Below are 12,559 nucleotides of genomic sequence, written 5' to 3' on the forward strand. Positions count from 1 at the left end.
ACTCTGCGGGGCCCTACCTGGACCACCGGGGAGCGGGGTGCCGTGCCAGCAGCCCGGCAAGTAAGTACAAGTAAGTTGGCTGATTTATTTTTCCCCGCCCGCCACCTCCCCTTTAGCCAGTGCCTCGCAAGCCTCCTGCCGCTCCGTTCCCGCCGTCTGAATCGGTCGCTGTCATCGCCCGGCGCAGATTCAGGGGGCGCAGGCCAATTTTGCAGGCGGGGCAAAAACTGGGCGCTGCGCACGGTGATGACGTCACCATCACCTGCGCAGTGGAGCAGGGCGCTACCGTTTACCGCCGCCGCTAAACTCCCGCTGAATTTAACGGGAGTTGTTAGCGGCGCTGCGCCCGGGCGAAAAGTTGCTTGCACCCCGTTAGCGCCCCCATTGTTCCTATGGGTTGGAGGGAGGCTAATCTCGTCCCAATATTTAAAAAAGGCAACAAGTCAGAAACAGGAAATTATAGGCCCATTAGCTTAACCAATTGTTAAAAAGTTGTAAGAAGGGTCTCGCAACATGGCTTCTGGTAAAGAAAGTGATGTCTCACCAACCTTGTTGAATTTTGAGGAGGTAACTAGGTTGATGGATGTCGACATTGTATATTTGGACTTTTCAGAAAACTTTTGATAAGGTGCCGCACAATAGGTTATTTCATTAGGTAGAGTCCTGTGGGATAGGAGGAGAGATCCTGGATCGGATAGGGAATAGGTTGAGTTCTTGCAGAGAGAGGGTTGTTATTAATGGAAGTGGTTCTGCATTTACACTGGTTACTAATGGAGTCCCAAAGGGTTACTACTCTTCACGATCTATATTAATGGTTAGATGAAGCTGTTGTGGGTACTGTCCACAGTTTGTGGACGACACAAAGATCTGTGTTTGTGTTAGGACCTCGATGAGGAAAAAAGGCTAGAACCTGATCTAGATCCGATAGGAGAATGGGCCCGCATCTGGCAATTATTGTAGATAAATGTAGTGTCATGCACATGGGTTGGGCTACTGCCAACTATGTATATACCATGCTTGATATAGAATTAAAGTCTGTTGAGCAGGAAGGGGAACTGTGAGCTATAGTACATTAGTCTCTCAAGGTGTGCAACCAGTGCCAAGAGGCCATTGCAAAGGCAAATAGGATGTATAGAGAGGATGATCTAGCATAAAACAAGAAGAACTATGGTGTCCTTGTACAAGACATTAGTTAGGGCTCATCCAGAATACTGTGTCCAGTTTTGATCCCTCATATGGTGGGTGATATAGAAGTCCTGGAGAAACTTCAAAGAGGAGCCAATAGAATGATCTCCAATTTAAAAAGCATTAGTTATCACAATAGTATTGGGGAACTTAACTCTAGAAAAACGTAGATGTCCTGGTAATTTAATTGAAGTGTTTAAAATGATGATGGGACTAGGCTGTCTGTGTAGACAGACTATTTGAACTAAGGAAAATGAGGGGCCATGCATATATAAGTTATATAAGCACAGAACTATGTTAGATGTTAGGAAGTCTTTCTTTATTCAGAGGGGTATCACTGCTAGGAAAAAGTTATTGTTTCATTTGGCGAGTGCGGATTTTCTTCATCAGTTCAATTAGGAGCTGGATGAGTTCCTTGCTGTGACTGCTATCACTGGTACAAAAGGTAGGTGGAATGTTGGCTCTGTACTTCATGGTCAATGTGATCTCCTGAACTCATTTTGATCACCTTAGGGAGTTGGAGAGGAATTTCCCAGATGTTTTCGCCCTGATTTGGCCTAGAGTTCTTTTTTAAATTTGTGATTTTGCCTCTTCGGGGAGATTACATTACTGCTGGTGGGGTTGAACAGTGCGGTTTATGATAATTAGTTGCGTCGCGACAGGTTTGGGACTGGCTCGATGGACCAGCTGATCTTTTCCAGTCTGTATTTTCATATTATTGTATGTACTGCACTTTACCTCTGTTTTTATTCCAGCAGATGTAACTGGGAGAATAGATAAGGGAGAACCAGTGGATGTGGCGTATTTGGACTTTCAAAAGGCTTTCGATAAGGTCCCGCATAAGAGATTAGCGTGCAAAATTAAGGCACATGGGATTGGGGGCAAGGTATTAACTTGGATAGAGAACTGGTTGGCGGACAGAAAGCAAAGAGTTGGAATAAACGGGTCATTTTCCGAGTGGCAGGCAGTGACTAGTGGGGTACCGCAAGGATCGGTCCTAGGACCCCAGCTGTTCACAATATATATTAATGATCTGGACAAGGGAATTGGATGTAATATCTCCAAATTTGCAGACGACACAAAGCTGGGTGGGAGGGTAAGCTGTAAGGCAGATGTCGTGAAACTCCAGTACGATTTGGACAGATTGGGCAGAAACATGGCAAATGCACTATAATGTGGATAAATGTGAGGTTATCCACTTTGGTGGCAAAAACAGGAAGGCAGATTATTATTTGAATGGCAATAGATTGGGAGAAGGGGAAGTGCAAAGAGACCTGGGTGTTCTTGTGCACCAGTCGCTGAAGGTAAGCATGCAGGTGCAGCAGGCGGGTAAGAAGGCAAATGGTGTTGGCCTTTGTAGCAAGAGGGTTCGAGTACAGGAACAAGGGTGTCTTGCTACAGTTGTACAGGGCCTTGGTGAGACCGCACCTTGAGTATTGTGTGCAGTTTTGGTCGCCTTACCTGAGGAAGGATGTTCTTGCCATGGAAGGAGTGCAGCGAAGATTCACCAGGCTGATACCTAGGATGGCAGGAATGACGTATGAGGAGAGATTGGGTCGATTGGGCTTATACTCACTGGAGTTTAGAAGATTGAGAGGGGATCTCATCGAAACCTATAAAATTCTGTCAGGCCTGGACAGACTAGATGCAGGAAGGATGTTTATGATGGCTGGGGAGTCCAGAACCAGGGGTCATAGGGTCTAAGGATAAGGGGTAAGCCATTTAGGACTGAAATGAGGAGGAATTTCTTCACCCAGAGAGTGGTGAACCTGTGGAATTCTCTGCCACAGAGGGCGGTGGAGGCCAGTCCATTAAATATATTCAAAAAAGAGTTGGATATATTTCTTAAGGCTCAAGGGATCAAGGGATATGGGGAGAAGGCAGGGACAGGGTACTGAATTTGGATGATCAGCCATGATCTCATTGAATGGCGGAGCAGGCTCAAAGGGCCGAATGGCCTACTCCTGCTCCTATCTTCTAAGTTTCTATGTTTCAACCCAGAGCAGGTACCTGTATCGGTGCCGTTTCCTGCTCTCGCCCTGAACTAGATAATTTCATTCACTTTGCTTCCAATTTCCACCCTTCCCTCACCTTCACATGGTCCATCTCCGACTCTTCCCTTCCCTTCCTCGACTTCTCCGTCTCCATCTCTGGGGATAGGTTATTGACAAACATTCACTACAAGCCGATAGCAAAATACTGCGGATGCTGGAAATCCGAAATAGCAACAGAAAACGCTGGAAAAACTCAGCAGGCCAGGGCAGCATGCGTGGAGCGAGAAACGGAGTTAATGTTTCAGGTCGAAGACCCTTCATCAGAACTGGAAAAAAAGCAGGAACAGGGATAGATTTTAAAGCAAGTGGGGGCTGGGAAAAGGGGGAGGGGATGAAAGAACAAAAGGGAATGTCAGAGATAGGATAGAAAGCAGGAGAGATTAAGAGACATTGAGTGACATTAAGAGATATTCAAGGAATAAAGGATGGCTCTGGATGAAGTGTGAATGGCCCTGGCAGAATGAAGGACAGCTGCCTTGTGGGAGGGAAGAAAAAAGCCCAGACAAAAGTGTGGATTAAAAAAAATAGGGAATATATATGTGTGTGTAATAGGGGCCGAGGTTATGATCTAAAATTGTTGAACTCTATGTTGAGTCCAGAGGGCTGTAGAGTGCCTAATCGAAAGTACCTAATTCACTACAAGCCCACTGACTCCCACAGCTACTTGTACTACACTTCCTCCCACCCCGCTCCCTGTAAGGACTCTATTCCATTCTCCCAGTTTCTCCGTCTCCGCCACATCTGCTCTGACGATGCCACCTTCCATACCAGTGCTTCCGACATGTCTTCCTTTTTCCTCAACTGAGGATTCTCCTCTACTGTGGTTGACACGGCCCTTGACCATGTTCGTTCTATCTCCCACACTTCTGCCCTCACCCCTGCCCCTCCCTCCCGGAACCACGATAGAGTTCCCCTTGTCCTCACCTTTCACCCCACCAGCCTCCACATCCAACGAATCATCCTCCTCCATTTCCGCCACCTCCAGCATGATCCCACAACTAAACACATCTTCCCCTCACCTCCCCTTTCAGCATTCCAAAGGGACTGCTCCCTGTTACGTCCGTGTATAATCAGACACAGACTGCAGAGAACGATACAAACGGTGTTTACTCAACGTGGCTCAGACTGCAACTGAAGTGTACAGATTACTACTCAAGGTTATATACAGGTGTGGTCACTGCCGGTACTGCAGTATACATGAGCTGTACAAAGTAGTTCCCCCCCTTAAAGGTACATACATTACAATTCCTCCCCTTTTAGATTAACAGTACCATAACACTCATTTAACAATTAATATCAAACTAATTACAATTAACACTTTTAACATGCAACATTAGCTGAAAATAGTCTATTTTATATATTCAGTCTTTGGGGAGGCTTCCTGATCCTTTCTGGATAGCGCCTTTCCCGAGTGTCTTGCTCTTGGTGCGGAGGCGATTATGGCCCCCTGTCGTCGGTTGGTTCATCAGCTTCCGATGCTACTGTTTCTGGGGTAGATGCTACCTGTACGTCGGGTTCATCACGTATGGGCGAGGCATGGGGTTGACTTGTTCCTGTGACTCTAGGATCTGGTCAGCATAGCGTCTCACGATGCTCTCCCCAATGTCCACTGTGTACATTAGTGGGCCCTGCCGTGTGCATATCGTTCCTGGCTGCCATTTTTCTGTTTGGTAGTCGCGGGCCAAGACTGGTTGCCCTACATTGAAGCTCCTTCTTGGCTTCTCATGGATGTGCTGGAATTGCTTACTCTCAACATCTCTTCGTACGTTTGCTCTGAGCAAATCCAGGCGAGATCTTAACCTTCGGTTAAAGAACATCATGGCTGGGGCCTGGTTGGTGACTGCATGTGTCGCATTCCGGTAGGCGAACAGGAAATTGTCCACCCTGTGCTGCAGCGGAATGTTGTCATTGTACATAGCCTTTATTGCCTTCTTAAAGGTTTGTACGAACCTCTCAGCCAATCCATTTGTGGCTGGATGACACGGGGCGGATGTATAATGCCTTACCCCATTCTTTTTCAAGAACCTCCGGAACTCTTCGGACACAAACTGTGGTCCGTTGTCGGAGCAAATCTGTTCTGGCAAGCCATTCCTGGCAAAAATTGTCCGTAGGACTGCAATAGTTTTCTCCGTGGTGGTGGAGGATATTTTGATGACCTCAGGCCATTTCGAGTGCGCATCCACGGCTATTAAAAACATTGAGTCCATGAATGGACCAGCAAAATTAATATGCACCTGTTGCCATGGAGATGATGGCCACTCCCATGGGTGTAGAGGGGCCTGTGGTGGTGCATTTTGGACTTTCTGGCATCCTGAGCAGCTCTTGGTCAGGTCCTCGATTTCTTTATCGATTTTCCCGGCCACCACACATAAGCCCTGGCTAGGCTTTTCATTTTTACCCCTCCCAGATGACCCTCATGAAGCTCATTGAGCACTCTATCCCTTAACTTGGGTGGAATTACCACTCGGGATCCACACATCAAGGTCCCCCGGTACACTGACAGCTGTTCTCTCCTTGTCGAGAATGCTGGCAACAGTGAGTCGCCATGTGCTGGCCATCCCTTCACCGTCAAATCATATACCCGAGACAGTGTCGGGTCATTTTGGGTTTCCTTTTCGATACAAGCGTTAGTTACCGGTAGGTATTCAACGATAGTCAAATGGAATATTTCGACAGGATCCACTGCTGGTGCTTTTACCGCAGTAGGCAGTGGCAGGCGTGATAGCCCATCAGCATTTCCATGCTGTTTCGTGCCCTTATATTCAATCTCATAGTGGTGCGCCCCTAGCAAAAGTGACCATCTTTGTAGTCGTTGCGCAGTCATCACCGGAACACCCTTCTCTGGATTAAAAATGGAGACAAGAGGCTGGTGATCAGTCAGCAAGGTGAATTTCTGCCCGTGCAGATAGTGATTGAACTTTTTCACTCCCCACACTAGGCTGAGGGCCTTCCTGTCAATCTGGTCGTAGTTACGCTCGGCTGAGGTTAGTGATGGTGACGCAAAGGCTATTGGCCTCTCTGAGCCGTCCGAGAATTTGTGCGACAGCACCGCTCCAATGCCGTAGGGTGATGCATCACATGCCAACCGAATTGGTAATGCTGGGTTGTAATGGGCCAATACCTCTTTCGATGTGATTAGTGTTTTGCTCTTCTGGAAAGCTCGTCTACATTCGTCACTCCACTTCCATGGCACCCCAGTTTGCAGTAGGGTGTTCAGTGGGTGCAGTATTGTAGACAAATTTGGCAAGAAATTATGGTAGTAGTTTACCAGCCTGAGGAACGACCTCAGTTGTGACACATTTTCCGGTGCTGGAGCCTTGACTACTGCCTCAATCTTCTCTGGGGACTTATGTAACCCCTCTTTATCGATAACGTGGCCACAATACGAGATCTGTTTTCTAAAAAACTCGCATTTGGGGCGGTTAGCTCGGAGCCCATATTCCTGCAATCTAGTGAGCACCTGCTCCAGGTTGGCAAGGCGATCACTGTCATTTTCACCCGTGACCAGGATGTCGCCCAAATAACACTGGGTCCCTGGGATCATAGATACATAGAGATAGGAACAGGAGTAGGCCATTCGGCCCTTCGAGCCTGCTCCGCCATTCAATGAGATCATGGCTGATCTTCGTCTGAGATCATAGCTGATCTTACCAGTTCAGTACCCCGTCCCCGCCTTTTCTCCGTAACCCTTAATCCCCTTAGCCTTCAGAAATATATCCAATTCTCTCTTGAAAATATTTATTGAATTAGCCTTCACAGCCCTCTGTGGCAGGGAATTCCACAGGCTCACCACTCTTTGAGTGAAGAAATTCTTCCTCATCTCTGTTTTAAATGATTTGCCCGCTATTTTTAGACTGTGGCCCCTGGTTCTGTGCTCCCCGGCCATTGGAAACATTCTCTCTGAATTCAGCCTGTCCAGGCCTGCCATAATTTTATATGTTTCGATGAGATCCCCTCTCAATCTTCTAAACTCCAGTGAGTACAAGCCCAAACTATTTAATCTCTCTTCGTAGGTCATTCCCGCCATTCCAGGTATCAGCCTGGTGAATCGCCGTTGCACTCTTTCCATGGCAAGAACATCCTTCCGCAGATGGGGCGACCAAAACTGTACACAATACTCCAGATGCGGTCTCACCAGCACCTTGTACAGCTGTAGTAAGGTATCCCTATTCCTATACTCGAACCCCCTTGATATGAAGGCCAACATACCATTTGCCTTCTTAATCGCCTGTTGCACCTGCATGCTCTCCTTCAGTGACTGGTGCACAAGAACACCCAGGTCCCTCTGCACTTCCCCATCTCCCAATCTATTGCCATTTAGATAATAATCTACCCTCCTGTTTTTACCCCCAAAGTGGATAACCTCGCATTTATCCACATTATAGTGCATCTGCCACGTATCCGCCCATTCCCCCAACCTGTCCAAATCACACTGTAGCCTCCTGACATCCTCATCAGAGCCCACCCCTCCTCCTAGTTTAGTGTCGTCAGCGAATTTGGAAATATTGCATCCAATTCCCTGATCCAGATCATTTATATATATTGTGAACAGCTGGGGTCCCAGGACAGATCCTTGCGGCACCCCGCTGGTCACTGCCTGCCACTCCGAAAACGAGCCGTTTATTCCAACTCTGTTTTCTATCCGCCAGCCAGTTCTCTATCCACGTTAATACTTTGCCCCCAATCCCATGAGCCTTAATTTTGCATGATAATCTTTTGTGTGGAACCTTATCGAAGGCTTTCTGGAAGTCAAGGTACACCACATCCACTGGCTCTCCCCCATCTATTTTACCAGTTACTTCCTCAAAAAATTCCAGCAGATTAGTCAAACACGATTTACCCTTTGTAAATCCATGTTGACTCTGTCCGATCCTTTCCCCATTTGTCAAGTGCTCCGCTATTTTATCCTTAATAATGGACTCTAGCATTTTGCCCACAACCGATGTAAGGCTTACTGGTCTATAATTCCCTGCTTTCTCTCTACCCCCCTTTTTAAATATTGGGGTAACATTAGCTACCCTCCAATCCACGGGTACTGTTCCCGAGTCAATGGAGTTCCGGAAGATGATCCTTAGAGCATCTGCTATCTCCAGGGCCACCTCCTTAAGTACCCTAGGATGTAGTTTATCAGGCCCCGGGGATTTGTCGGCCTTCAGTCCCCTCAACTTACCCAACACCATATCCCTAGAGATACTAATTTCTGTCAGCTCCTCCCTCTCATTAGTCCCTATGTTTGCCGATATTCCTGGGAGGTTATTTGTGTCCTCCTTTGTGAATACAGAACCAAAGTATGAGTTTAATTGGTCTGCCATTTCCTTATTCTCCATTATATATTCTCCCGAATCGGACTGCAAGGGACCGACTTGGGATTTTACCAGTCTTTTCCTCCTGATATACCGATAAAAGCTTTTGCAGTCTGTCTTTATGTTTGCTGCAAGTTTACTTTCGTATTCTATTTTCCCCTTCCTGATTAATCCCTTTGTCCTCTTTTGCTGTATCCTGTACTGCCCCCAATCTTCCGGTCTGGTGCTTTTTTTTGCCAGTTGATATGCCCTTTTTTTTGATTTTATGCTGTCCCTAATTTCCCTCGTTATCCACGGTTGAGTCACCTTTTTAGGTTTATTTTTATGCCAAACCGGTATAAACATGTTCTGGAATTCTTCCATTCTATCTTTGAATGCTTGCCATTGTCTATCCACTGTCAATCCCCCCAGAAACACCACCCAATCAATCTTACCCAATTCCCGTCTCATACCCTCGTAATTCCCTTTATTTAAGTTCTGGACCTTAGTCTCTGATTCAATTTCCTCACTCTCCATCTCGACTGAGAGCTCGATCATATTATGATCGCTCTGACCCAAGGGGCCTCGTACAAGAAGATTGCTGATAAGTCCCTTCTCATTGCACAATACCCAGTCTAAAATGGCCTGATCTCGAGTCGGCTCCTCGACATATTGGTCCAGATAACCGTCCCGAAAGCATTCCAGGAATTCCTCCTCCTCAGAATTTTTTACTAATTTGGGTAGTCCAATCAATATGTAAATTAAAGTCACCCATGATGACAGCTGTGCTCTTATCGCACGCTTCTCTAATTTCCCTTTTTATGCCTTCCCTCACCTCCATATTACTATTTGGAGGCCTATATATCACACCCACTAACGTTTTCCTCCCCTTGCTATTTCTCATTTCTACCCATACAGATTCCGTTTCATCCGAGTTAATATCCTTCCTTTCCATTGCATTAATCCCCTCCTTTACCAGCAATGCTACCCCACCTCCCCTACCTTTTTGCCGATCCTTCCTAAATATTGTATATCCCTGGATGTTAAGTTCCCAGCCTTGCCCACCCTGCAGCCACGTTTCTGTAATCCCAATCAAATCATACTTGTTTACCTCTATTTCCACAACTAATTCATCCACCTTGTTCCTAATGCTTCTAGCATTAAGATACAAAGCCTTCAGGCTTGCTTTTTTCACACTCTCATTATGAATTAGTTTGGCCCTTTGTGTTTCTCTCCTTTGCTTATTGCTTCTCACCTTTCTACCATCTATTTCTGACTTCATATGACTTCCCTCTTTTCCACTACCTAGGTTCCCATCCCCCTGCCAAATTAGTTTAAATCCTCCCGAACCGCCCTAGAAAATATTACCCCGAGGACATCGGCTCCCTCACAGTTCAGGTGTAGACCGTCCCCTTGGTACAGGTCACTCCTCCCCAAGAACTGGTTCCAATGCCTCAGGAATTTAAATCCCTTGCAGGACTTGTTCCATTGCCCACTGCCAAATAGCCAGAGCTGATGCTACCCCGAATACCAGCCGGTTGTATTGGTAGAGACCTTTATGGGTGTTTATTGTGAGGTATTTTTTGATGCTTCTTCTACCTCCATTTGCAGATACGCCTGGGCCAGATCAATCTTAGTGAAGCGTTTCCCTCCATATAGCGAGGCGAAAATTTCTTCAATCCGCGGAAGTGGATATTGTACGGTGTGAAGGATCGGGTTCACTGTTACCTTAAAGTCCCCACAGATGCAAACCTTCCTTGGTTCCCCAGGCGTGCTGCTCAACGACTTTTTCATCACAGGGACGATGGGTGTAGCCCACTCGCTCCAGTCTACCTTGGACAGTACACCTGAATGTTCCAGACTCTCCAGCTCTGCTTCGACGGCTGAGCGGATCGCATCAGGTACCGGTCTGGCCGTAAAAAATTTTGGACTTGCGTTTTCTTCAATTTTAATCGTCGCTGTTATGCCTTTTAGTGCTCCAAGTCCTTGCTGGAACACTTCTTTCGCGTCAGTTAGGATCTTTGACAGTCGCCCAGGTGTGGCGTCTTCATCCTTTTTGTCAGCTACAGTCAGTGCCTGTATGGAATGCCAATCCAGTTCTATTTTCCGGATCCATTCACGTCCCAGTAATGGCGGTCCTCCATCTTGCAATACATACAGGTCTAGTTTTGGTGTTTCCTTACCGTTATATATAACGGTCACCCTTATTTTTCCTTTGGGGTAGACTTTTTGCCCCGTGTACGTCTTCAAAACAATTTTTGTGTCTCTCAAGGGTATGTGTGAGAATAGCCGCTCGTAGTCCCGTCGGTTTATGACTGTTAGGGCTGATCCTGTGTCCAATTCCATCTTTACCTGGACTCCTGCTATCTTGAGAGTGACCCAAATGGTTCGGTGATCCTCTGTTGTGACCACATTATGTAGTTTCAGACAACTCAGTTCCCTGCTTTCGGAGTCGTTATCACTCTTTTGTTCGTCTGAACTATTCTCCGTTATCTTATGTACCTTCTTGTACTTTCCTTTGGTCGGTTTCTTATTGCTGGTTTTCTTTCCCGACCTGCAGACTCGTGCTATGTGTCCTACTTTTCCACACTGTCTGCACACTTTGTCTTTGAACCAGCAATCATTCTGGTCGTGAGTTGTTCTGCCGCAGCGATAGCACTTCTCTGTTCCATATGACATTTCGTTTGTGCCATATTCTTGCGGTCTCTGTTGTATCTCTGCAGCGCCCCGTGCTGCTGCTTCATATGATACCACAATGCTGAAAGCCTTTTCCAGCGTAAGGTCCTTTTCAGATAAAAACCGTTTCTGGGTTCCTTCACTTTGAAGCCCACACACAAACTTGTCCCTTAAAGTATCTGCTAGTCCCATTCCAAACTGGCAGTGTTTCGATAGCTTGCGCAGTTCCGTTAAATACTCAGCATTACTTTCATCTTTATGCTGGTTCCTTTTGTGAAACTTAAATCTTTCTGCTATCAGCAGCGGTGTGGGATTTAAGTGGTCCTGTAGGATTGACACTATGTTTTCAAAATCCTTTTCTACTGGCTTCTATGGGGTTACTAGGTTTCATAGTAAGCCATACGTTTTTGCACCCATTGAATTCAACAATACCAGCGCTTTCTTGTCATCTGGCACTTCATTCGCCTTGCAGTATATTTCTATGCATTCGACATATGTCGTCCAATCTTCGACTTCATTGTCGAACGCTGTGATACTGCCACTCTTCAGCATTTTTGGGTGTGGTTAGGCTGGCTTAAAATGGCATCTCCCGCGCTTTCCTTTCTTCCCCGCTGCGGCTTAAAATGGCGTCTCCCGCGCTGCTGCCAACGCCGCTCTCGGCGGTCCTCGTGGCAAATGGCGATGCCCTGTGGGTTTCGTGTGCTGCTCCTGTGCTGCTGCCAACGCCGCTCTCTGTGGGCCTCATGGCAATGGCAGCGCCTCGCGTTTTCCTGCGCACCTCTCTCACCCGTTGACGCTGCTCGGCTCTTGAACACCGGCTGCGCTCTGCTCTCTCTCGTCTCTCTCTCTCCCGTTGACGCCGCTCGGTCCTGAACACCGGCTGCACCCTGTGCGCTCTGCCCTCTCTCTCCCCCGTCGACGCTGCTTGGCCTTTTTCTGTGCCGCTCGGCCGGGCTCTAGCCCGCCGTTGTCCGGGAAGTGTCTGCGCAGTACCTGTTGCCAGCCCATTTCGCTGGGCCACCGTGACTGGAAAGCCAAGCCTGGCTCTCGACAGCCTCCCCTGCGATGCTCAAATCTCCGCTGGATGACTGGGCAGTTGCCCATGGTCGACGCCTGTGCTTCTGGACTCGACCTTCTTCCACTGTTCTCCAGGAGCGAATCCCTGGGAGGTGATGCAGAGTTGCAGGTAGGTTCAAATCTGCATCGTCGCCAATGTTACGTCCGTGTATAATCAGACACAGACTGCGGAGAACGGTACAAACGGTGTTTACTCAACATGGCTCAGACTGCAACTGAACTGTACAGATTACTACTCAACGTTATATACAGGTGTGGTCACTGCCGGTACTACAGTATACATGA

Source organism: Somniosus microcephalus, chromosome 18, assembly GCF_052327205.1.
Source record: "Somniosus microcephalus isolate GS21.2 chromosome 18, FLI_Smic_1.0, whole genome shotgun sequence".
Taxonomy (NCBI): domain Eukaryota; kingdom Metazoa; phylum Chordata; class Chondrichthyes; order Squaliformes; family Somniosidae; genus Somniosus; species Somniosus microcephalus.